At 38.2% G+C, this 24,368-nt stretch overlaps 1 protein-coding gene across 2 annotated transcripts in view; it reads right to left on the reverse strand.

Annotated features, from left to right (window-relative positions):
* LOC139138556 (receptor-type tyrosine-protein phosphatase mu-like) overlaps positions 1–24,368 on the reverse strand; it is a 205,393-nt gene that overhangs the window by 118,149 nt on the left and 62,876 nt on the right. Inside the window, exons 3-5 of one of the 2 annotated variants that reach the window (XM_070706982.1) lie at positions 22,688–22,951; positions 21,940–22,074; positions 983–1,141 (exon numbers count right to left, since the gene is read on the reverse strand). The gene's annotated coding sequence lies outside the window, so the exon portion shown is untranslated. The remainder of the gene's footprint in view (positions 1–982; positions 1,142–21,939; positions 22,075–22,687; positions 22,952–24,368) is intronic. The other variant, XM_070706983.1, reaches the window with a different exon arrangement.

The following is a 24,368-nucleotide window of genomic DNA, read 5'->3' on the forward strand; positions in this document are numbered from 1 at the left end:
ATTGTCTATATGATTTTTAGACCAAAAAGTACAAAGTGTCAAAGAGACGTCCTGTCAACCCCATGGAAAATGTATCCTCCAATTCTTAGTGCAGTGAGGTCACCAGCCTGGCGAGTGGGACCGTAGCACCCCTTTGCCCGATGGTCAAAGCCTTGCTAAACGTTACACTTGCAGCCTTTTTCAATCAGCGTCCATCCCAAGACCAGGATCATGCAACAAAATTGACAAAATTTTCGTATTTTGCCCCATTTTCACACACATGAATGCGCTCCATTTCTGCCAACGATCGCGTACATGTACCTAGTGACCCAGTTGACTTTGTTTTACGTTTATATAGAAACTGAGGTGCATTTAATCTACATCGTTTGACGATCCTGTCTTTAGACAAAAAGTACAAGTTTTGAAAGTTGAGTTTGTTCAAAATCAAGTAATTTTAGCTACCTGATTGAAAAGTGATAAAATTATATTTTAAAATATGTATATTGCCAAAAAATTGTTGACAATATTCTTCAGACCTATAGCCGACACTTACCATCTCAAAAACTGAAAATATACCTTAGTTTATGAGAAAACCGCGTCTTTATTTATTGCGATATGCTGGCTTTTGTTTACTTTTAATGACGCCACTGAAAGACGCCATTTTTGCTGATATTACCCGTCATGCAATGGTACCGGTAAAGCCCGGTCGTCGTGCAGACTGGTTTTTGATGTTGACGGACATACTATACATATATACATACCGGTGCAAACACACATACATACAAATGCCATCAACTTCAGCTTATACGATAACTTCACAGTGGTATACCAATTGTGAGCTAAAAACTGAAATGACAGAAACTTATGTATCACTGGAGCTTACAAAACTTAACAGCATAGTTCACTATTTCCAAAGGATCACTGGATGAATGGTAGTTAAAGCTGAGCAGTAAATTGCACTACACAATTAAAGCAACAACATCACTTTCTTCAATAGCTTCACATTGTCACTTACCAGTTGCACAGTCTTCTCCTCCATATGATGCACTGCATGAACATCCATAGGGATCAGCTAGGCAGTACATTGTTCCTCGACATGCATCCGAACTGCCACTTGAACACCTTCTACCACAAGCCATCCCCCAGCTATTTTTACCACAACCTGAAAGGCATGAATGAAAGTGATTTTCACTGTGTGGCTCCTTCTGTATGTTTAATTGTCACAGAATCATTGCACAAATTCTCAGGCTGTTTGAACAATACGTAATCTTGATATCTGTGATAAATTTCACTGTAGAATGCTACGTAGCAAAGTCTATCCATGACAAGTCATCGCTGATGACACAGTCCCCGCTTGCACCATTAATTGACATGCACATGCACACTACAATACAATGTCTGTGTGCTTATTTTGAACACAATCTGTTCAGGGATACTCAAGTTATGGTTCAGAAACATGAAAAAAATCAAAACAAAATGCCCGCCCGGTGGCCATATTGGATTGTATCACAAAATAAAATTGACGTGCATATACCGGTATATGCCATAGTACTTATCTAAGTACCAACATTGCAAGAAATCGGTTCAGGGATAGTTGAGTTATGGTTCAAAAACATGAAAAATACCATCAAGGACAGTGTGCTCACATTCGGTTTGAATTGGTCCATTCAAGAAATATTTAAACCAGAAAAACAAGAATGACAAAAGCAAATAAGGTCTGCAACTTAGGTACTGGAGGTCATCTTTAGGAACATGCATATCAACTTCTATAGCAATGGGACAAGCAGATCCTACATACATAAGCAAATGTCAACAAAAAAATTAGCCAGAGAAGGCTTGACAAAAAGAAAAGGTTGGAAGAGTGGGGAAAAAATAAAGAGTGGGAAAAAAATGTACAAGGGATCTGGTGAAAAGTAATGCTATGGCGCGTAATCGAGGCCAATATTCGTACTCAATTTTCAACTATCGAACTCAACATTCAACTATCGAACTCAACATTCAACTATCGAACTCAACATTCAACATTCGAACTCAACATCCAAGTATCGAACCCAACATTCAACTATCGAACTCAACATTTGGGATTCGTAAACGCAATTTTCAACTACCGAACTCAACATTCAACTATCGAACTCAACATTTGGGATTCGTAAACGCAATTTTCAACTTTCGAACTCAACATTTGGGATTCGTAAACGCAATTTTCAACTATCGAACTCAACATTTGGGATTCGTATTCTCCCTAGGCATCCCTAATTTGTTTCATAGTAGTTAGCCACGTTTCTCCTCCTGGGCTACACTACGTGAGAACGCGTCATAGATACGTCACATGACGTTGTCGGCCTTCTCGGGTTATTCCTGTATGATGCTCTAGAGGGTCCAGGAAATGTGAACCGGCGCAGTGCAGTTTTCATCCCCTGCCGATCTTATCCCTGCACATTGTTCGCCGGGATTAGATTGGCAGCTGTCGATCGGGTTGTATTGCTAATGTATATGCAGTGGTATATACAGCTGAATTTTTACTTTGTATTATACTTTTAAGAAGTGATAAAAGGTTTAAAAAATATGAAAATCTGTCCATTCATTTGGCCATGATGGCTATCGATTATATGACTGATTCATTTTCAGTGTTCCAAGCCTATCGGACACCCACATGTCCGACACATAGTGTATGTAAAAAATATTTAAATATGTAAAATCCTATTTGAAACGTCCATGTTTAGAGAGCTGGTGTACATTTCTACCAAACTGAAGTATTTTCGGTCCTATTCAAAAACAATGTAATGAAAAATATTCCAGAAAAATATTAGAGTCGTCTTTTCAAAATCATGCACAAAGCATAGTGTTTAGAAAACTTTTATGTGATTTGGAACAAGGCCTTTTCTGAAGAAAACATGAACCTTAGTAAAATGGAATGTAAACAATGTGAAAAATATCATGCAGAAATGACATTACATCCGAAACAGGTGATTATACTTAATCTCAGTAATCAATTTCCAGATGTAAACAGGGCGGAACTTCTTACCCATTTCTAGACAGAATTTACTTACTCCATGATATCATGATACATGCATCTAGATTTTGAGTTGAATAAATTTAATTTGGAACACTGAACAGTGTCTCTTTGGCACCGTTTTACGTCCAAGGACGAGAAATAGCCTCTAATAAGAATTCTTGGACGAATATTGTTATAGAAAACACCCTATAAACTATGTGGGCCGCTCCAAGCAGAAAGGGGTCTTAGGGTCAAAATTGTCGATTTTGAGATTTTTACATTTTTCAATAGCTGACATGGTCATCTTTCACAAAAAACGTCTTTTCTGCTCAATTCACTCTATAACCATGATTTTAGCCCTTCTGAAAATGTGACCTTTGACCTCTGTTGACACACTTTTTATTGTGATTTCCCTCGGGATCAGTTGTGGTTGCATGTGAAAACATCATCATTTAAAAAGTGTTGATCAAAATTCCTTTTGGTATTTCCATATATTACCAGAAATCAACACCTTCTATGTATAAAGGTAATGTCGTTTGATGGTGGGCGATTCCATTTTATTCATGGGGGAGGCAATGTCTACATACATTCATTTTTATACGGAAAGGGAAACATTTCAGTACAGATGCAAACGTAAAGTCATCATTGACTACAGATTTTGTGAATGACCACAAATGTGATAGTCTGCTTTAGAACAATTTGTCACTTCCTACTAAAATCACTTTATTAGTGACAAATAACCCTTACTAAAACGACAACCAACATTTCTCATGTCAGGGGCATTTGACGGTGGTTTGGAACAACCTGAAGGGGTCAGTGTATTTTAATTGTAGGAATGAAAGTGTTCAGTGATGTTCTAGTTAAGTCTTAGCATTTCATTCAATGACCGGTGACGTCATATTTATATCAATATACTTTCTGTTGGATGGGTTATCCTATTTTTCATAGGAGTGGTAGGGATTCAGAAGCACAAAGCTCTCATATTTAAAAAAAAGCTCTTTTATTTACATGCGTACACACAATAAAAATGTGACAACTAATGATTGTGGTAAGGTGTTCCTTCAAATTTACATTAATACCAGCAGCAAGAAGTAATTGTTGAAGGTATGATGCAGCTATTCATAACCCAAGAAACATTTATATTTCCCAAGTCAAGAGCATAACAATGCATTTTATATTAAACTGCACCGAGTTTGCTTCAATTGCCCTAACTGACATTACGTGCATATAAGGAGTAATTCCTACCTCAAATATTGCATTTAAGAACTCTTGGTCAATTTACAATAATGTAAATGGATGATAATATGAAATAAATTTCAAAGCACTGGCATGAAACAAAATGTGACACGTTTTATGGACAACAGAATAATTAGGTACCACTTCCTCAGGAAATGCACATAAAAAGCACCCTCAAGTGGGCGGCCCATCCATTAAAGGGGGCACTATCTCTATCTTTTGTCTATTTTTCAAATTTGTTGTTTTGTGTTATCAACTACAATTTCTCTTCTAGTACCCCACAGAATAGTAAAATTCCCAATATACCATTGATTGATTGATTGATTGATTGATTGATTGCACAAGGTATTTGTTGGATGCTATTAATGGAAAATTCATATGCTTTCTAAAAGTTATATTGGCCAAAGTCCAGTAAGAGTACCCTACGCCATTGAATTTCTTTTAATGATATGAAGTGTCTTATTCCAAAACTGACAACAATCATTGCAGTTTATTTTACATACTTGGTGTCTACCAGATAAAATAGTTTTTATTGCAATGTTACTGTAATAGTGATTTTGATGTCTGCATTTACTCATCAGGGCAAAATTCATGTCTGTAGGGCTCTCTTACATATGGAGCTATTGATTTAGTCAGCTCCCTCCATCTTGCCAGACTAAGACCACCAGCAGGCAACAAGTCTGGCTTACAGATGGGAGATGGAGGCCATGAAACACCTTGCTTTACAAGATCAATTCTTTCCTCGCTGTCTGTTAATACTCTCCGTACAAACACACAACCAGGGTTATCCTTGGTAAATCTGAAGTGATGGTAGCCTCGAATTCCCTTAACAGGTTTCAAATATGTGGAAAGAAACTTGTCCCATTTGTACCACTGAAAATTTGGTTCAGAAGACCCATGGCACATGTACAGTTTTGCACTATTGATTTTTGCACTTTTATTTACTAGTTCACCTAACTGGCTTACAGTATCAACATCACTTCTACGATAACTTTGACGAATCTTTCCAAAACAAGCATCGCATATACATTTAGTGTGGCCTGGCTCTAAGAAATGGTAATTGATTTCATCGTGTAATCCTGTACTAGTGCGATAACAAAAATAATGTACTACAGTTTTATTCTTATTCTGACCTCCATAATTATCTGCATGACAGGACAGGATTTCTCACCAAACCATGATTAAAATAATTGTCAAGCATACTAACAACATTGTTAGCACCATGACAACTCTTGTTGTCAATACCTATAGTCTGTGACTCATCAAAAAGATAATTCATTTGTAATTTAAGCCCATCATTGCATATGCCAAAGCAGTTGACACGCAAGGGATTCAAGAAATACAGCTGACTGACCTGACGAGACTGGTGAGGTAAAACAAAACTCTGAGCAAAGTCAAAAGTGTAATGAACTGAGTATAAATCTTGTGAACATGCAGTAGCAGGTAAACTAAAATCTCTATCACACAACTCATCCTGTGCTTTCCTGATACACTCATTCAAAATTTCCTTTTATTCTGGCCTTTTAAAATGTGTTCAGAAAAGGCTAAACTATTGATCAATTTGTCGTCCTCAGTTACTGCATACTTTAAATTATTTCGGAACTGTTCACACTTAGCACAAACATCTGTACACGGTTCCATCTTCTGTATATGGGGGACACATGACAGCCAAATGTTCCGAAAAGTTGTCTCACCAACATGCTGTTTGATTGGCTCACAGTCATTGCATGCATCGACATATATTGTAGACATCTGCAAATCTGTCACTCGAGGTAAGTAAACAGGGGCCCTCCCATCTCGACCACGGGGTGCTGCTGGCATAGGTAACCCGTTCTCTTCACCATATCGTACCAAAAACTGCACTACATCTTGAACTACCTGAAAGAGTAAGGAGAAAGGACTATTATTTTGCATCAAGGAGCAGGGGGAACAATATTACAATGTAATTTAAACAAGAATTCAGTAAACTACTACATATGAATACCTGACACAGGGCTCAAATTAAACTTTTTTGAATGGTATCCCACTGGGACTACAGCTCATAGCCCAAAGCCTATGATTGGTAGCCCACAAATATTGGCAATTATACAGTCCATGTGACACTTCTTACTTTGTATTAGTCATGCAACAGCAAGTCTGGATTTTTGTCGCAAGTCTGATAGAGAACAATATAAAGTAAATATTTTGTCAAATTTGTCTTGTTTTCAATCTGGAAGAAAACTATGAACTTTCACAAATAGGTAAGTATCTGTACTAACAATGAAATTCCTGATAGAAAATAAAATAAAATAAATTTTATGAATGTCAAATGTCAATTATGTCCTGTGTTCAATCTAGAAAAACCATGAACTTTCACAAATAGGTTAGTATTTGTACGTACTAGTACCAATAACATTTCCGACAGAGAATTAAAAAATTTTGAATTCCAAGTGTCAAATCTGTCCTGTGTTCAATCTTGAAGAAAACATTCAACTTTCACAAATACTAGTATCTCTACGTACTCAAAATTCGTGGTAGCCTAAGAGGGCTACAAAACTGGATATGGTAGCCCCAAGACAGGTTTTGGTAGCCCCTTGCCCTGTGTCATCAGATATGTATGTTTATACATACTACACAATTCCATGATTCACAGGAAAAAGCCATGTTAAATTAACTATAAAAATTCTATCTTGCTGACTACACAGTAAAAGTTTTAACATGACTAATTTACTTACTTCAAAAGAAAATGCATTTGCTGGTCTCTTGCCCTTCAAGCATGATCTCTCGGAACTACACCATGCAACTTGTAATGTGACTTTAAATTACCAAATCTCTTCTTTCTATAATAAATGCAAAGAAAATACTTAACATTAAATGCATAATTGTAAAATGTAATATCTATTTCACTTTAACCAAAATGATCAACAAAGAATGATTATAGCATGATCAAATACTAGACATAAAATGACCCCATGCAGTAGCCTGGCAAGGTAATTTTTCAAAGTTCTCTCCTTTTATGATAAGGATACAATTATGTCATCATTCTAGTTACATAGGTAGATATGACTCTCTAAACTTTTATCTTTATCATCTTAGCAAATTTAATATGCAAATCATAAAAAATAACTAATTTATTAATACTCGCAATATTCTAGGGACTGAAATAATTTCTTAAAATTAAAAATGGTAGGAAACAAGTTGAATATTTTTACATCCATGAATACACAAAGGTCATGTAGTACGCCCCACTAGATTGGAGGCACCGCCGTACTACTCTGACATGGCACATAGGGCTAGAAAACCATGGTACTTCCGACAATGATCAATACGCAGTGAAAATCGTAACATTTATTTACTTTCGAGAACTTTGCTTTTTTGTGAATTCCGTCTGGCTGTATGTATTTCAATTACAACCATGGCGGCTGAGCGACATCCGGTTTGTTTACTTTATGCATCTGCGTTTCGATAGCTGATTTCGACAGTAACTTGACGATCATATATTGTAAATTCTACACGTCCTCGAAATTCAATTCCAAAAGACTTGTAGCTCATTTCTGATGCGGTGAAATGAATCAAAATGAACCAAAGTGTACAATTTTGAAAACAGGCACCGTCGATTTCTACAAACACTGACACATTCAAATCTTACTGTAAGAAACTGTACGCGCAATGACGCAAACCAAAACAACGAAATACGAGTGATGCCTTACCAATATTATGAATGTACCGCCAAGCTTTTTCACACACAATCTGACCAGAAAATCTGTACTGGAAATGTTATCGTTCTCTTTTCCCTCCTCCCTTTGGATCACCCATAACTTCGTCTGCTCCAACTTTGACAAGATCAACACATCAAACTGCTCTTTCGGGAACTCGGCCATGTTGATTCGGGACTCCCACACACGGTCAACATCTACACCGTTGAAGCAGTGATTTGTACAACCGCAACCCGTCTGCATCGTTGCTTGTACAGATGCCTTACTCAGATCATCCCTGGGTCCTTGGTCATCCCGAACTTCATCGGATGAGGGATATAAACGGGCTAATGCGGCAACATCGGGTGTTTCCGTGCCCTCATCGTCGCCAGAATCGTCGTGCACCTCAGCGGTATTGGTTGATGCATCGACAAGGTCATCAAAATTCTGGGAGTTGGAGCGAGATCCCGGTGGACTGAAGGTTTCTGCGATGTTATTTTGATGTTCTTCGAGCAGAAATCGTATTTCTGGATCGATGTATCATCAATAGGGACTTCTAGAGACATATTGGCTGATGCTAGAGGATTTATACTGTGCGATAAGACTACAGACGACACGATCAGTTGATCACGTGTCGCCTAGTGGCGGGAACCCGGCCGCGGGCCTGATCGGGGGGCCGGGAACCGCTGTCAAGACTGTAAATATTTTAAACACCAAAAACACGAAATAAAAATCCAGAAATCGGAAAAACACACATTAAGAAAGGTTTAGAATTTGTTAAATAAAAAACTGTTGAAAATATCATATGTATGTAGAAAAACCGTTTCTTTTTGTTGAGGTTCACTTTATTTCAATGTCAGTGACCCCGGTGCAGTGCAGTAAATATTGATACTTTGTATTCGAACGCTAAGACCCATTTCTGCTTGGAGCGGCCCATGTTATAGTGACTGCATTTCAGCGCATCTCGGTAGTATTCACTTTAGGTATAATTCTTACCGCAAATGTTTTAATTCAGAGAGGAATTAGAGAAAGAAACGAGAACATGATCTTTTCGCCGACAGGTTCGCGGTGGTCGTGCAACCGTAAAGCAATTTTTCGAACTAAAATTGTGCAACATTGTATCCATTACCATCCAGTAGCTTTACGCTTGACAAGTGGAAAGCCTACCTAATTAGCAACCCATCTGGAGTCACTTCGTTGTCATTTTATAAAGAAGGATATATGATAGGAAATTTAAGTACCCTTTCAGAAATCAGTTTTCAGTACTTTCTTTGACAACCAGGGCCTGAAAAATTTAATTTTTATCCACTTGTCCCCGGACAAGTAGCCTCTATTTTTCTACTTGTCTGTAGCAGAAACTCAATTGCCCTGAAAATTTTCCCAAAAATGATTCTGCTCTTACCCACATTACGGAACTTCTCCTACAATGGTTTGTGACAAATTGGTGGTATTAACATTTTTAATTGTAAAAAAATACATTACCATAATGAAATTAATTTAATATGCTTTCGTCACTTATGGGAATTCTTGCCAGTTACTGCATTAGATGTATTTAACAGAAATAAATACTTATAGTAAGATGTTTCATCACACTTATGACTACGAAACTACAAGTGATCGCGTAAAGCGTTTAATGCAGACATTTAACATGGTTTTTTGTTGTGTTAAGTTCACTTCATTTTTATAATTGCCCAAATGATTGATACTTTTTCATTGAAATTGCAAAAAAAATTGGTTGAAAACACTTAATATGTGAGAGGAACTCCTTTCTCTTCATAATAATAGCAATAGCAACTTGCCATACCACGGTTTTGACAAGCTAGGTGGCTTTTGTTAAGGTCCGCTACAATCAAGATACGGGGTCTTGACCATATAAAGAATTCAGCATGGTGACCTACACAAGCTTGCTGCGTAAGATCGGAGAGTGGCATGGGACTCCTTCATGAGAAATTTCTGACTGCAAAATACTACTTTGAAAGACAGGGATTTAGTGCTTCATCAAAATTTCGGAGTTACTGATATTTTTAGGTAAAGTTGTGAGCTTCAATCACACCACATAGTGCCGTTTGATGCTCCGTGCGTGTGGCTAGAAATTTCATTCTACGTGCACACTGTGTACTAGTATAGCTAGCAGGTTAGTTGGGTAGAGTAACGGTGGTTGTCAATAAAGTTTGCTTTACTGTTTCACTGTTCAAATTGTTTAGTGAAAAGTTAGTTGTTCTTGTAAAATGATCTAGGCTTCCGCTTCAAACATCATTGTCTGGTTATTATCTCGTTACATTTTCCATGTAAAATGAGTGGAGAAGTACGTTGCCCGGCATTAGCCCCAGGGTGCAGTGGCTAGTGGATGAGCATAGACTTACTTATACCATGAATCGCAAACTGTAACAGAGTAACTGATCTTTCTTTAGTGTTTCGGTTGAGACGAAAAAAATAAACTCTGATTTGAGTGTGTCCGAGTGATCCATGTCTGGTACTTTTGGGGCACATTGTTTCTAATTTGCGTCAAAAGATGAAAGAAAGCACTCTCTGCAAAACACTGAGTTGGCTCTGAACTTTTTGCCCGCGGGCAAGTGAGGGCTAGTTTTGCGCTAGTCCGTATTAGAAATCAGTCTGTCCCAGGCATCAGGCAAGCGTAATTTTCAGGCCCTGACAACGTTGCGATATTTCCGAATGAAATTTGCACCTTCTCTAAAAGTGTGTGTTCGATTTCTATTTATCTTTGTTTTAAAGTTAAGGGCAGGTAAATGTTTAAAACACTCTTAATTGCTTAAAATAATTATTCCGTTGTGAAAGAAATTATTGAAGAGCCGTATCGAAAAATCTTTCAGTAAGTAGCATACAGATGCATTCTAACTGACGGTAAAATAAAATAAAAAACGCGAATCATTTACCACCAAGAGAATGAACCAGATATGAACTGAATGTGCTCACGTGTTGATATCCAGTGAACAGACTAGAAAATGTTAGCATTTACTCAATGGTGTGTAGACCCCTGAATGGAAGGAATTACGTGTTATATGAATGACTTGTACAGATTTTGAGTTTGACAAAATTACAAACTTAGTTATCATGCATTGAAATTGACTGCTGATGACACGACATGTATTGACATTTATCAGACACTACTGGACGCATGAAATAATACAGTATGACACGAATTACTGCATACTTTTTGACTGTTATGAAGTTGTGTAAAACAATTGTACCTTTGACCTGTCCCAAACGACGACGAGCAAAACAATTGTACCTTTGACCTGTCTCAAACGACGACGAGCAAGGAGATGTTACGCAACATTTGCAGACCTCAGATTAATCACTAACCAAAACACAAAAACAAATAAGACAGACATTGTATATTCTGACAGCAGTTCAATTGAGCACACGACGCAGAGTGGAAGACAGACTCCTGATAAGACTAGACGTGTATACGGTCTACTGCCAGAGTAACTATCTCTGACGAGGATTTATTGTATAATGTTTTTCAATATTCCTGTCAATAAACCCAATTCATACCGATATATAATCAACACCGTGTGAGGAGTGTAATAAGAACAATCAGATATCTGTTATATCATTATATCATTCATCAACTTTCGCACAGTACTCTCAGAGTTAAATCACTAATTACAAACTTTATTTAATATGTAAATGAGCTAATTATTAACTTGACACGCCCAATGCTTCTCAGTACAATTAAATATTTATCAGATCAATATCTGTAGCAAGTTTCATCAAATGTAATGCTGTAATTTTGGAGTAATATCACTAATTGCAAAGTTCGTTAAATATGCAAATGGTGCAGGAATTTTAGAGTTATGTCACTAATAACAAAAGTTCATTAAATGTGCAAATGAGCAGATAATTGACATGACACTCACAGTATCATCATTATGTTCTGAGATTGTCATCTGTGAAAAGTTTCATGAAATTTTGTGCAGTATTTCTTGATATATGTCTATACTGTCATTACTGTCTCCATAGGGAACCATCGTACGGAAAAAAATTATATTGCATTACTTCATTAATATGCACGCCACACTAACCAAAATCTAATCAGTTCTTGCAAGTAGCATATGATACCTGTGTACCAAATCTGACTTGAATCTGTTCAGGCGTTTTTGAGTTATCGTGTAAACAGACAGACAGACAGACAGACAGACACACACACACACACACACACACACACACATACACACACACACACACACACACACACGGACAGACAGACAGACATCGCTATGACATTAGCCCACGTGTTGACACACGTGAGCTAAAAATGGGAGTTCGAAAGATGAAAATGGGATATTTGAATCCAAATGGGGAGTTCGAAAGATAAAAATGGGATATGCGAATCCAAAATGGCAAGTACGAATCTTGAATGTTGAGTTCGATAGTTGAAAGTTGAGTTTGATAGTTAAGTGTTGAGTTCGATAGTTGAATGTTGAGTTTGATAGTTGAATGTTGAGTTCATAGTTGAATGTGGAGTTCGATAGTTGAATGTTGAGTTCGATAGTTGAATGTTGAGTTCGATAGTTGAATGTTGAGTTCGATAGTTGAAAATTCGGAATACGAATATTGGCCTCGATTACGCGCCATACAATGCTACCTCATCAATATTCTAGACCCTATCTCCTCCTGAGTATCAAATGTTCCACCCTTGGTTGACCATGTTTACATAAGGCCAGATGGCAGGAAATGTATTACAACCTTTGGATTTTTTAATTAATGCTATGAGTGCTATCATTCGAATGTAAACAGCACTTAAATTAGTTACAGATAGTGAAATGCCTTTCACTGTAGGGATGATTACGGTATAATTATCCTGGATCCAAATTTCTCATCAGTTCTTGTGTGTCTTACATGGAAAAGTTGCAAAAATTGGTTTGCAATGAAAAAATTTACCTCAGATTTATTTTCTGGATCAAATTTCACTACAAATTGATACCAAATATGACAAAATTATGTTCACAGCCTTCGAAACTGTCTCACAAACATATCCTGGGTTGGTGTACGTCATTTAAGGTCACAAACTTAGAAAACTACCTGAAATATAAAAATTTTGGGGGTTTCCCAACACCTTGAGCAGAAAACTTATCTAATAACATCCCTTGGGACTCTTGTACCAAATTACACTGCTATCAGACACGTAATTTTGAGAACAAGTTTTCTTTACCAAAAATGACAAAATTGTTATAACAATTTGTATGTTTCAGGATAACTTCCACATATAACTATTATAATCCCTGGACATCTGTACACCAAATATAAAGCTGTCTGTCCAGGGACTTTAAAAAGAAAACATTTTTTAAGATTTTTGACCAAAAATGACAAAAATTGCCCAGAAACAGTAGGCTAAGTATTTCCAGTTTTGTCATAATTTCAACAAATTAGAAGGGTAACACCCTTGCAAACATCCCACCCAAGTTTCGTTTCAGAGAAGAATAATTTTTACTTAAAACGAGAAAAATAACCAAAAAATTCTGCAAAAATACAAAATTCAATATATCTTCATGACAGTGTGCGAAATTAAGAGAAAATAGCTTCAGGTCATAAGGACCTGCACCAAGCCAAAGCTTCAGGTCCTTACAGAAAACTGCCGGTCCTCAATAAATGCAGTTGTTAACGACCATTAAAGTCAACTTCTCCACCAATACTATGCTTTTGAATGTTGTAATATTTAATTTTTCATGTCCTTTTATCAATAGAGTCAGTAAATATTCTCTGAAAAGGACTATTGCAGAATAGTGTAGGTGAATGATCATAAATCATTCATCTACATGATCTGGAATCTGAAAAAGATCACAGCCCTCATCTTCCTCATTGTCATGCGCACACATTTATCAATGTTTTTCACCATGGGGGAGGGGGGGGGGACTATGGGACTAACAGGAGAATTTGAGATTTTTCTAGCCATGTCAAATCCCCCACTCTCGGACTATAAAATGATGTCAAACACCAAGGGGCCGGGGAATACTGGCTCATGCACTGGCTACATGTGGCTGATGAAAGCGAGAAAATTTATCTCTCATGACTTTCTATGGGGAATGGTGTTCTCTACATTGCTGTGTACAAATGTACACTACACCAGGGCATGTGATATTGTGATTTGAAAATGGTTGGCAAGCTGAAAATCACTTCTGAAATTAGCCAACACGAGTGGTAGAAGAGTGAGTGAATAACTTAGTACCTTGAAAACAGTCATAAGTGTATGAATAATTTTTTATGCAAACATTGATTACTACGTCTTTTTTAAACAGAAGGGAGAAAATACTTGGTATGTATTTTGATATGACGTATGGATTACTTTCAACATTTTTCAAAAAATAAATATGCTTAAAATGTGGCCTCAGTTGCATTCATGAAGAAACAGGTGAAGTTATACTTTTAATTAAAAGGACAAGTATCGTAACTTTTTCTCGATTATAGAAATTGCAGACAACATGAATGGCAAACGCCACTCGCGGAAATGAATGCATATTTTCTGATCGAAAATTTTTGCCTGAGCGATTGCTGGGTCTCGCCCTTTGAAAGCTTAAAGTTATTATTTGACTCTGAAAAGTTTGACAGACACTCGATACTGCTGAAAACCATCGACACCGTAAAATCTTAAAAGACGTATTTTTTGCGACATTTAGGCCTACAGCCCAGGATGAGGGTGAGTTTTGCATGCCTGTCGTAAAACGGTACCGATATACATCGAAACAATTTGAAGCCCTACTCTCGGCCTCAGAGAGTATACACGACGGATTGTGCAACTCGACAAAACTGTAATGATAAGGCCGCTCTGTTTTATAAAATGTACACTTATTATCGCGTCGATATATCGTGGTAACAGTCGGCCTTGTGAACTTTGGTTAAAAACCAACGAGCAAGCAAGATGTTCTAGCGGTCCACAAACAAACGAAACGTGAACTTGATTGTAGACTGCAAGTAGTACAATTGGGCTGTCGTGTAACATCTAGTCCTTGTGTCGGGCGTAGTTCAAAACCATAGAGGTAAAAAAATACCTCAATGTTCAAAACCAAATATGATTAGTCAACAGCACTGTTCTCTTGGTAGGTTTTTGTCTTAAACTCTTCTATGAACCGTTTATGTTTTGAACGCTTCAATGGAAAATCAAAGCAAAGAAAACGGAGTCAGTTTGATAAAACGACGGGCTGTATTATGTACATTTGTGTACATGTAAATTCCGAACTAGTGAAGTGATACTGGGTGTTGTTGTCATATGACACAGATATGCTAACATTAACAGGGTTACACTCACTAGACGAGTATTATTATAATATTGTATCGCATTGTTGCACCAAAATCAATTCATTCGATTGCTAGAATCTGCATGCACGGACATAATTCATACTGATCTGAATGTAATCAGCTGCACCATGCTATGCGCGTCGATCGGAGGGATTAGACTCTTCGTAAATGCAAAAAGTCGCAAGACAAAAATTACTATGTTGCGACATTGTCAACCCCCACCCCTCCCCGTCTGGCGTACCATAGAGATCGAATTCCCCACTACCAGGACTCGAAGTGCGATCAATATCCCCTGTTGCCCCGCACTCCCACGGTGGAAAGCATTGACAGGTGCATGAAATTGAAGTCTGAATCACATGATTCAGAGTCAGTCATCATCTGCATCTGTTACAGGTCTTGACGGAGAAATTTTCATCAGTTATTCCAAATTTCAGTCGGTCATAAGGACCGACATGTTGCTAAAAACTTTCGGCCCGACGAGAAATCTGTCGGTCTCGGACCGTCGGACCGACGTTAATTTTGCACACTGCTTCACGATATTCATAAAACTGATTTTGATCAACCTTAGGAACCTGTATACCAAATATCAAAGCTATCAGATTAGTACTTTTTGGATGAAAAAAAAATTTGACCAAAAATTCAGAAAATTGCCCCAAATTACAAAATAATTTGAAAATTTCAATGCAATTTGTATAAACTTGACTGAGGTCATCCTGAGGAACATGTATACCAACTTTCAAAGCAATCAGATGAGTGGTTTCAGAGGAAAAGATTTTTTGACTAAAAACTGAAAAAATTACCCCAAAAATAGAAACCTGCAAATTTCATCCCAATTTTAAACACCAAATTAAGAGTACCTTAAGAACCTGAAGCCAAGCTTCAACGCAATCTGACCAACGGTTACGAAGTTTTAGCAATTTGCAGGATTTTTCCTTTTTTTTCCTCATTTGAATATTTTTGACACTGACCATCATCGTAAACCACGCGCCTCTTTACGGCAACAGCTTAGCACTACCCGTTAAGAGGCCATGGTTGATTACGCAGAGATTCGCGGATCTATCGCTGGTTTCCAGCGCTGGCTGAACGGAGCCAATCAGAAAGTAGGTCTCATAAACGCGCATAAATTATTGTAATTAGCAATACACAACGACGTGGGCTGATCTTGGTGCTCACCACCACACAGCGTTCACTGTCGACGAAGAGCGCGCAATGTGTAAATGTTTAATGTTTTTGGACTCAACCGCTCTATTCACACCAAAAAGACGTCATTGATAATTATTTTACAAGGAAAAGATGGGTTTCTTTGCACGAGGACCAGCGATGGCAAGTCTGTATGCTACCAGGCAGGCCGTCCCCATCGTGTTTCACGAGCGTTGTATCGAAGGGTATCGCATAACTGGAGCAGCCGGCCCTGCACGCCTCGCTGTGCACAGTTGCCGACCCAGGCGTAGAACAACACCGCTGTGTAAAACCCGTTGGTGAAAACTGTTGATCATAAATTTACTTTACTACAAGTTACATATAAACGTTTCTGTATCGATCACTTCATTTAGATTCACACTGAAAGCTTTCTTATCGTGCTGTGAGTATACATGGAGCTAGAAATGTGTGAATGGTATATTGGGGCCCTTTCATTCGAGCTAGTGGCAGTGCATCTGCTCCGCGATACAAATGTACGCTAGGCTCCCGATTGTCTCTACACTGCCGAAATCACAGACCTCGGCAAATTGCGCAGTTGTTCAAGTCCGATAATGTTTCATTAATTCATCACAAAAGTTACGCTAACAACGGAATCAAACCAAGAGGTTTAGTTTGTTCCATGGTTTTGCAGTTTAGCCGGGTGCAAATACGTATACGTAAACTCAGTGTGACCTGGTAACAGTTTTCGGACAGGGTAGTGAATTTCGCCCAAAGCCGTTTCTCAAATGACAAGCAGTACGAAATCTTATTACCATACCCTTCGAATCTTTATTGTGTTTATCCTTAAGCTGTTAACAGGACGGAAGAGGTATTTAGGGGTCAACGTTGCCAAATTGTTGACCTTATATTGAGTGCGTAGTAATCGGACTGCTATCGCAGTAAGCGGACGTCGTATTTCGAATGTGATTATGGGGGCTAAATATTTATATTTTGAACCTTAAAACCCTGGATTTCAATTTCGATGCGTTTAGAAAACTGTTTGTAAAAATTTTGCAATATATTAGTTATGTTCAATCCATGGCCGACGCAACTATATTTCGACGTACATGGTGCTTACATATCGGACATGGGCTGTCTCTGTTTGTTGCTTTCGACACCTTGTTGTATCGTACAGTGTGTTACCTTTGCGAAGTTTGTAGCCCAAAATAGCTTGTATCGAAAAACTGGCTATTCAAACCGGGACAGCAGCGTCACCTGACTTAATATGCGGTATCATGACTTGTAAAAGGCTATCAATACGGAGCGAATGAATACAACGAACAGCATGTCATTAAACGTCCAAAACTGAGATTGTCCGAAAATAGTCACACTGAGTGTACGGGGATGACCTTGCAGTGGGACCGGGCCGGGTTCGATGCTGGCCGTAGTCTCTTGTGTTTCATACTGAAGCCATAGTATTCACGTGGTGTCAGCGTTGCTCTCAATCATGACAGAAAAAACTCTCAAAATTTTGAAAGCTGTCGGATTTAATGCAACATATATCGGAAGAGATGCAACGGAACAAGATCTAGAGGATCTCAGACCCAGAAAGCCCGATTGTGTATACACACAGACAATGAGGAGCTTGTCTGTTGTGTACGACCCGACATGACTTTGTAAAACGGATTCGCGATTGGCTAATTCTGATGATATGTGCTCATGAATAATTAATTGACCCCCATTCATACTTCCCCAGTTTCCCAGCGTAATCTGCCAGAGCTTGATTTTTGCATAGGTCAGCGGAGCGGAAATTATTGCTCTGCTCGCGAGAATGACAATGACAAGTTCATTTGAACAAAATTCACATCTCCACCCCTAGGTGCACCTGTACACCAAATACTGAGACAGTAGGTGCTGCAGTGTAGGAATTTTTGACATGGACGGACATACATACATACATACATACATACATACGTTCATACATACATACATACAGACATGCAAATGGTATGCAAATGAAGTGATTCAGTTTATATGATAACCTCACATTGGTATACCAAATATGAGCTAAAAAATCACAACAAAATGGCCGCCCGGCGGCCATATTGGATCATATCGCGAAATAAATTGACGTGCATATGATAATGGCACAGTACTTTACCCTTGCACACAGTTTGAAAAAATCGGCTCAGGGGTGACAGAGAAACGGCTGCTGACAGACGGACGGACGGACGGGACCCAGGGTTCGCGCTAACGTTCGCCACAGTCGCAAATTGCGAATAAATGTCCGATGTGGCGAAACAAATTGCTACGCCTTCACCACGCGTGGCGAAAGCTCGTGACCGGGTGCTGTGTTGGGACATTGACCCTAGACGTCTTCGAAAGTCATGTCAGTCGTGCGATCCCAGACCGACTGTTTTCCCGAAGGACCAAGAATTTCGACATATGCGGGTGTTCATTGTGATCGATCCAAAATACCGTATGTACTGGATTATTTATGTAGCCAACTATTCTAACAACTAGTTGTTTTTCTAAATAAGTGTGTACATTATTTTCCGCAATCCAAATTTTCCAGCATGAACGCTGCAAGCATCGTGCGAAAACATTTGACTACGTACGTCGCGTCAGGGTGCAAGCATGAAGGGTAATTTGAGTTCACGCTGGCCAGCATAGCAGTACAACGTATTCCAAACAGCGTGCACAATCGTTAATCACGCCGTTTCTGTCACTTTAACATATCAAAGTAACCCTTAGGGGCAACATCAAAAGTTCAACATAATAAATCTAACTTAATTGCTTAAGTTGGCCTCAGACCCCCCACCCCCCTTCTAACTTAACTGACCTAAAATTGAAAAACATTGCGGACTCATATCCTGTACTAATTCTTTCAAACGACGTACCAATGTACCATTGAATTAAATAAAATTGAAAACCATTATAAAGTAACAAAAATACGGGTGACTAGATCGGTTTTAGCATACAAAAACAGCCTTGAATAGTAAAATTTGCCAAAAAGACGTTAAATCGTTTTTGACTGCACAGAAATTAGTTTGGCAAAAAACCCCCCACCCCCAAACTTAAGCAATTAAGTTTTTTTTCAAACATCGATCTTTTGACGTCGCCCCTTAGATCGGTCAGATTATCAAAATATTCAGTCATTTAAATATCTAGCCTTTGGAAAAAAATAATTCGTTGCTCTGTCGTACGTCAACCGATGATCGACGGCAGAGTTCCTGAGCATGCAACTGACAGACTGAAGTGATGGCGTTGTAGTTTGACCAGAGCTAAAATGAGCATGCGCGAAAAAGTTTCAAGATCCCCAGTTTGTATACTCCGGTCCATGTACTGTTTGGGTAGTTTCGAGACACCCAAACAATGCAAATACGTTACGAATGCAGGGTACGATGCGGCTTGCGGGCAGCGACAAAATAGTTTATTGATTGTTCTCAGCTGGGAAAGAAACTAAGTTTAAAATAGCGTCTAATTTACAAAAAAAGAAATAAGCAAACCACCGAGAAAGAACAAAGACAGACGAACCACGCTCTAGACCATGGTTGAACAAATTACATCAAGGTTTTTGTCTGTGCATGGAAGTATAAAATGTGAGACTGCAGATGAGTCGGTTGATCCTAGATTTGTCATATTGACGAACTGCTCTTTTGATTTTTCACTGAGTTTGCCAATTTAATTAATTTTCAAAACCTAAGCAATTTTTTAATACCAATTGTTTTCTTTGATACTTTATGGACAATGCTTTGCATAGTCAGGCAATCACTGTAATTTTATCCAGATCACCAAATATTGGTATTTACAGCAGTTTTTAAATCATATAAAAAGAAAAGAGAGGAACAGTCATGGCCAATGATTAGACTTTGATGATTTTTTTCATGACATGTTGTGCAAGTTGTTCCAAGAACTCTCTTTGTTGTTTGTGCCATAATAAAAGTTAAAAATAAACAGAAGTTTGTTTGTCCCTGTCTATAATGAGAGGGGTCAATTTATTCACCAGCACTCATGAAATTTAGATCTGAACGGGTTAAGACCAATTTTTGTTTAATACATATTTTTTAATTGAAACACAGACAACTTTCACAAAGGACCTGGAGTTTTACTGTGCTCCTGGTCCTTATTATCTGCTGCTATAAAATTAGCAGAAAATGTGCTCAGCAGTTTATCTGTCGAGGAATCCTTAAAGTATGTACAACAGCCCTGGCCCAACATGTGGATAATAAAGTATAAACGTTATTGAAAATAGGGTTTGTGCAATTTGTATGTGAAATTGATTTGTTGGGTGTGGCTAATAAAAATTGCTTGTGGCTAAAAAAAATTTGATCATTTTAGCCACACTAACAGACTGTGGCTACAATGAAAAAATTCCTAGCGCCAACACTGGGACCCAATCTATAAGTCCCCCGCGGGACTGCGTCTGCGGGGACTAAAAAGAAGATGGTTTGCCCTTAAGAATTTTTTTATGTTAGCCAAGTTGAAATGTTTTGATTTGATAAGACTTTTCATCTCTGATATACTTTGTTGTGAACATTATGTTCAGAAAACAGTCATTGCAGAAAATTAAGTCATCTTGCCAAACATTTACCTTGAAGGACAATGATAAACTATGATATTCTTATCATTACTAGCAAAGATGAAATGACTTACAGTAATGACATTAAAACCTATGCTTTGATACCAAACTTGAGTGTAAAGCTATTGTGTCTGCAGGAAAGTATATGACTAATACAAGAATCTTTTGTTTACACAAAGTTCGAAAAAGGCAAGAGTTAGAAAACTGCTGTTCTGCTACTAATCAGGTGGAATCAAGTGAATTCTATTTATCAATGAATTTATTCCTTCAACATTTTAACTCTCCTCTGTTTGAATCTACACGTAGCAAGGGTACAAAGCAATAGCATAACCATGCAGTTAGCATTGCATGTCTAGCTTTGCTACCCTAATTCCAAACTCATTGGTGATGTAAAGTTGCCTTTTATTTGCAGAGATTAAGTGATGCCTCGTTGCAACTTTTAATCCATGTGCCTTCTATGAAAGGCTCCTTAAGGAAGGTACAGTTTCTGTTGGCAATGCGCGATATACAGAAACAAGTGCTCCAAAATAGAACTTCATATTTGCTACATATGTGAATAATTTTTTATAATCATCTTGTATTCATCATAATACCTGGATATTTATCATGGGTAAAATCATACTTTTTGATTCGCTATTTCAAGTAAGTAGTTCATGAAAAATTATCATTACAGTACCATTCCCAATATGTTAATTGTTCATAAGGTAAGCTAGCACTCATGTGTTCAAACTGCTGTCGATCACAAAAAGGTGTACAATAGGTCTGCATTTTCATCAGGCACTCAACTCCTGTACATGTAGGTGTCGCCTTTTCACTCAAATACATAGTGGATATGTGTACATCTTAGCACCCACCTCTCTGTAAGCTTCATCTCATACAGATTGCTGATTTTAAACTTGTGGCATGTCATCAGTCTTTCTGATGCTCTCCACGGATATATCCATTGAAAATGAGGACTTACATAGCAGCTATGATGTGTTACATATGATGTGTTACAGCATAGAATTGAACTATGCAATTCAAAAGTCATCTGATGATGAAATCAGATATCATGCACTTTGCTGTTCCATTCTTTAGAAGTGAGGTTTGTCACTTACCAGTCTCACATTTGGTCCCCTGAAATCCAGGTGGACAGATACACCCACCAGTATCTGAATTACATATTCCTCCATTGTAACATGTTTGACAGGATTGGAGGCAATGTGGTGGATTCCACTTTCCATTTGGACAACCTACAAGTGAAAACATGAAAAATTTATGCGAGCTAGTAGTCTTCTATGATGATGATACAGTGCCTTCTTTTTCCAGGTTTGATTACACATTTACATGTGAAAATGTAAAGAACAACTTCTTAACATTTCCTGCATCTAGCATCAGGAAGATGTTAAAGACAGGTTTACAAAGAAACATGCAAGTGAGATGTTTACTTGTTGTTGGTACCGTTTTTCATAATCTGTGTAAATCAGGAATTAGAAAGATATGTCCATGCACATTACTGTACCAGTACAGTTAGCCATAAAATGAAAAACACAAAGCAAATAAAAAGTGTAATGTTGAATTGCTGATTACCTGATCAACCTTTATGAATATTTTGAGAATTAGTTCCCTTGTTGAACAACGCATATGATGCCATCAATACAATAAACCATATGAGACTATAAATCAATAAACTAAATTTCTGAAAAATTCGCTATTTTCATGTGCATCAATACAATAAACAACTGAGTGCAAAGTTGACGTCATCTACAAGTCTGCATTCAGATACAGCAACTTATATGTCACAAGATTAGAAAGCTGTGCATGGTTTAAGGTAGGAATTACAGAATGAACAACAATTTTACTTACTTCTGACAATGAGTCGCATGAATCCACTTTTTCCTTGACTTCGTTGTGATTCACTGCTGTAACATTCATAAATTCCTGCGTCACTGGTCTTTGCAAATGATATTTGATTACTACTCTGACCATTCCATTCTGATTTCTGTGTCCCATCATGTCTCCATTTTAATGAGGCTTCTGATATACCGGTAGATGTCATTATCGTCATCGTCAGTGTTACATCATCTCCCCAGCTTACTGTCTTTGTTTGACTTTCTGGCTTGATTTCAGCTGTTTAAAAACAGAGACATTATTGAGATATATTATAACTAACTTATGAAGTGTTGGCAACTCTCATAATGATATCAGATTGCATTTCTTGATGCGAACAATATGGAGAGTTTCAAAGTACAAGTACATGCTTCAGCTATCTTACAAACTGGGTGAAATGATCATCTCACATAAGCACTGTAGCAGCCATTATACCATGCCACATGCTCATTCCGTGTCACGATTCACCAGAATACGTCACATGATGAAACAAGTCATCGCTGATGAAACATGTCATCACTGATGACACAGTCCCCACTCACACCATTAATTAACATGTACAAATGCACACTACAATAAAATGTCTGGGTGCCAAGTTTAAACAAAAATTTGTTCAGGGATAGTTGAGTTATAGTTCAAAACATGAAAAATACCGTCAATGACGCTGTACCGGTAGCTTCTCTAATGTGTGGCCAGGTCAGGTAATTGGTTGGTGGCATGGAATTGTTGGCAAATAGTTGATGATGTAGGGGCATGAGGTGGGGTATGGACCCAAAGATCCCAAAAGATGATTAACAAGTCATTGTCAATGACATAGTCCCCGCAAAATATTAATTATGTCACTGTAATACATTGAAAGTGCATAAATCCAAAAGTTGAACTGATGCCGTATGTTGTGGGTTCGAACCCGATTGAAAACTAGCCGTATTTTCTATCCTGGGTTGATAGCTCTGCTGGTGGACAGAATTGTCCCCGAGGTTATCGTTCGCCCAGTTAAAGCGATGAAATTCGTTTCTTCGCCTCGATAAAGTTTGTATGTGCGATGTGTGATAGTGAGCATGCGTGAGTGAGTGCTTCACGAACTCTACAACGTGTGGAGCGGTCTCAGTCAGAAAAATGTAACAACTTAGCCGACTATTGAACCACTCTTTTTTGAGAGTGGGGATTTAGCCGAGTGGTTCTCTCTGTGGCCTCTCCGCTAGGCGACTGATGCCGTATGTTGTGGGTTCGAACCCGATTGAAAACTAGCCGTATATTCAATACAATATGACATTAAAGGTCTGGTGAAATGGTCCCGTTCGTGTGACTGAATATCTTCCAGGAGGTCAATACTATTACACTCGCAACAGAATTGCAACCAAAAAGTACGCGCAAGTGTTAATTTTTTTGATATTTCTATGCGCGGCTTTCATGGGGTCATTTTGCGACACTAAGGTCACCCGTCAGCGGGAGTCAAGGTTGGCCGTCTGTGACGTCACAGGTGTGTTCATTTACATCGAATAGCGGTCCAACACCGCCTTATCTCTGCCCGGTATCCGCTAACAAAACAGGCTGAGCCAGTGTTCGCGCTGCCAGTTCGCCACGTTCGCCAATCCGAATCCAAATCCGAAGTGGCGAAAAAAAATCGATCCTAATTCGCCACAGTGGCGAAACTGAT

This window comes from Ptychodera flava, chromosome 8 (genome assembly GCF_041260155.1).
Source record: "Ptychodera flava strain L36383 chromosome 8, AS_Pfla_20210202, whole genome shotgun sequence".
NCBI classification, from domain to species: domain Eukaryota; kingdom Metazoa; phylum Hemichordata; class Enteropneusta; family Ptychoderidae; genus Ptychodera; species Ptychodera flava.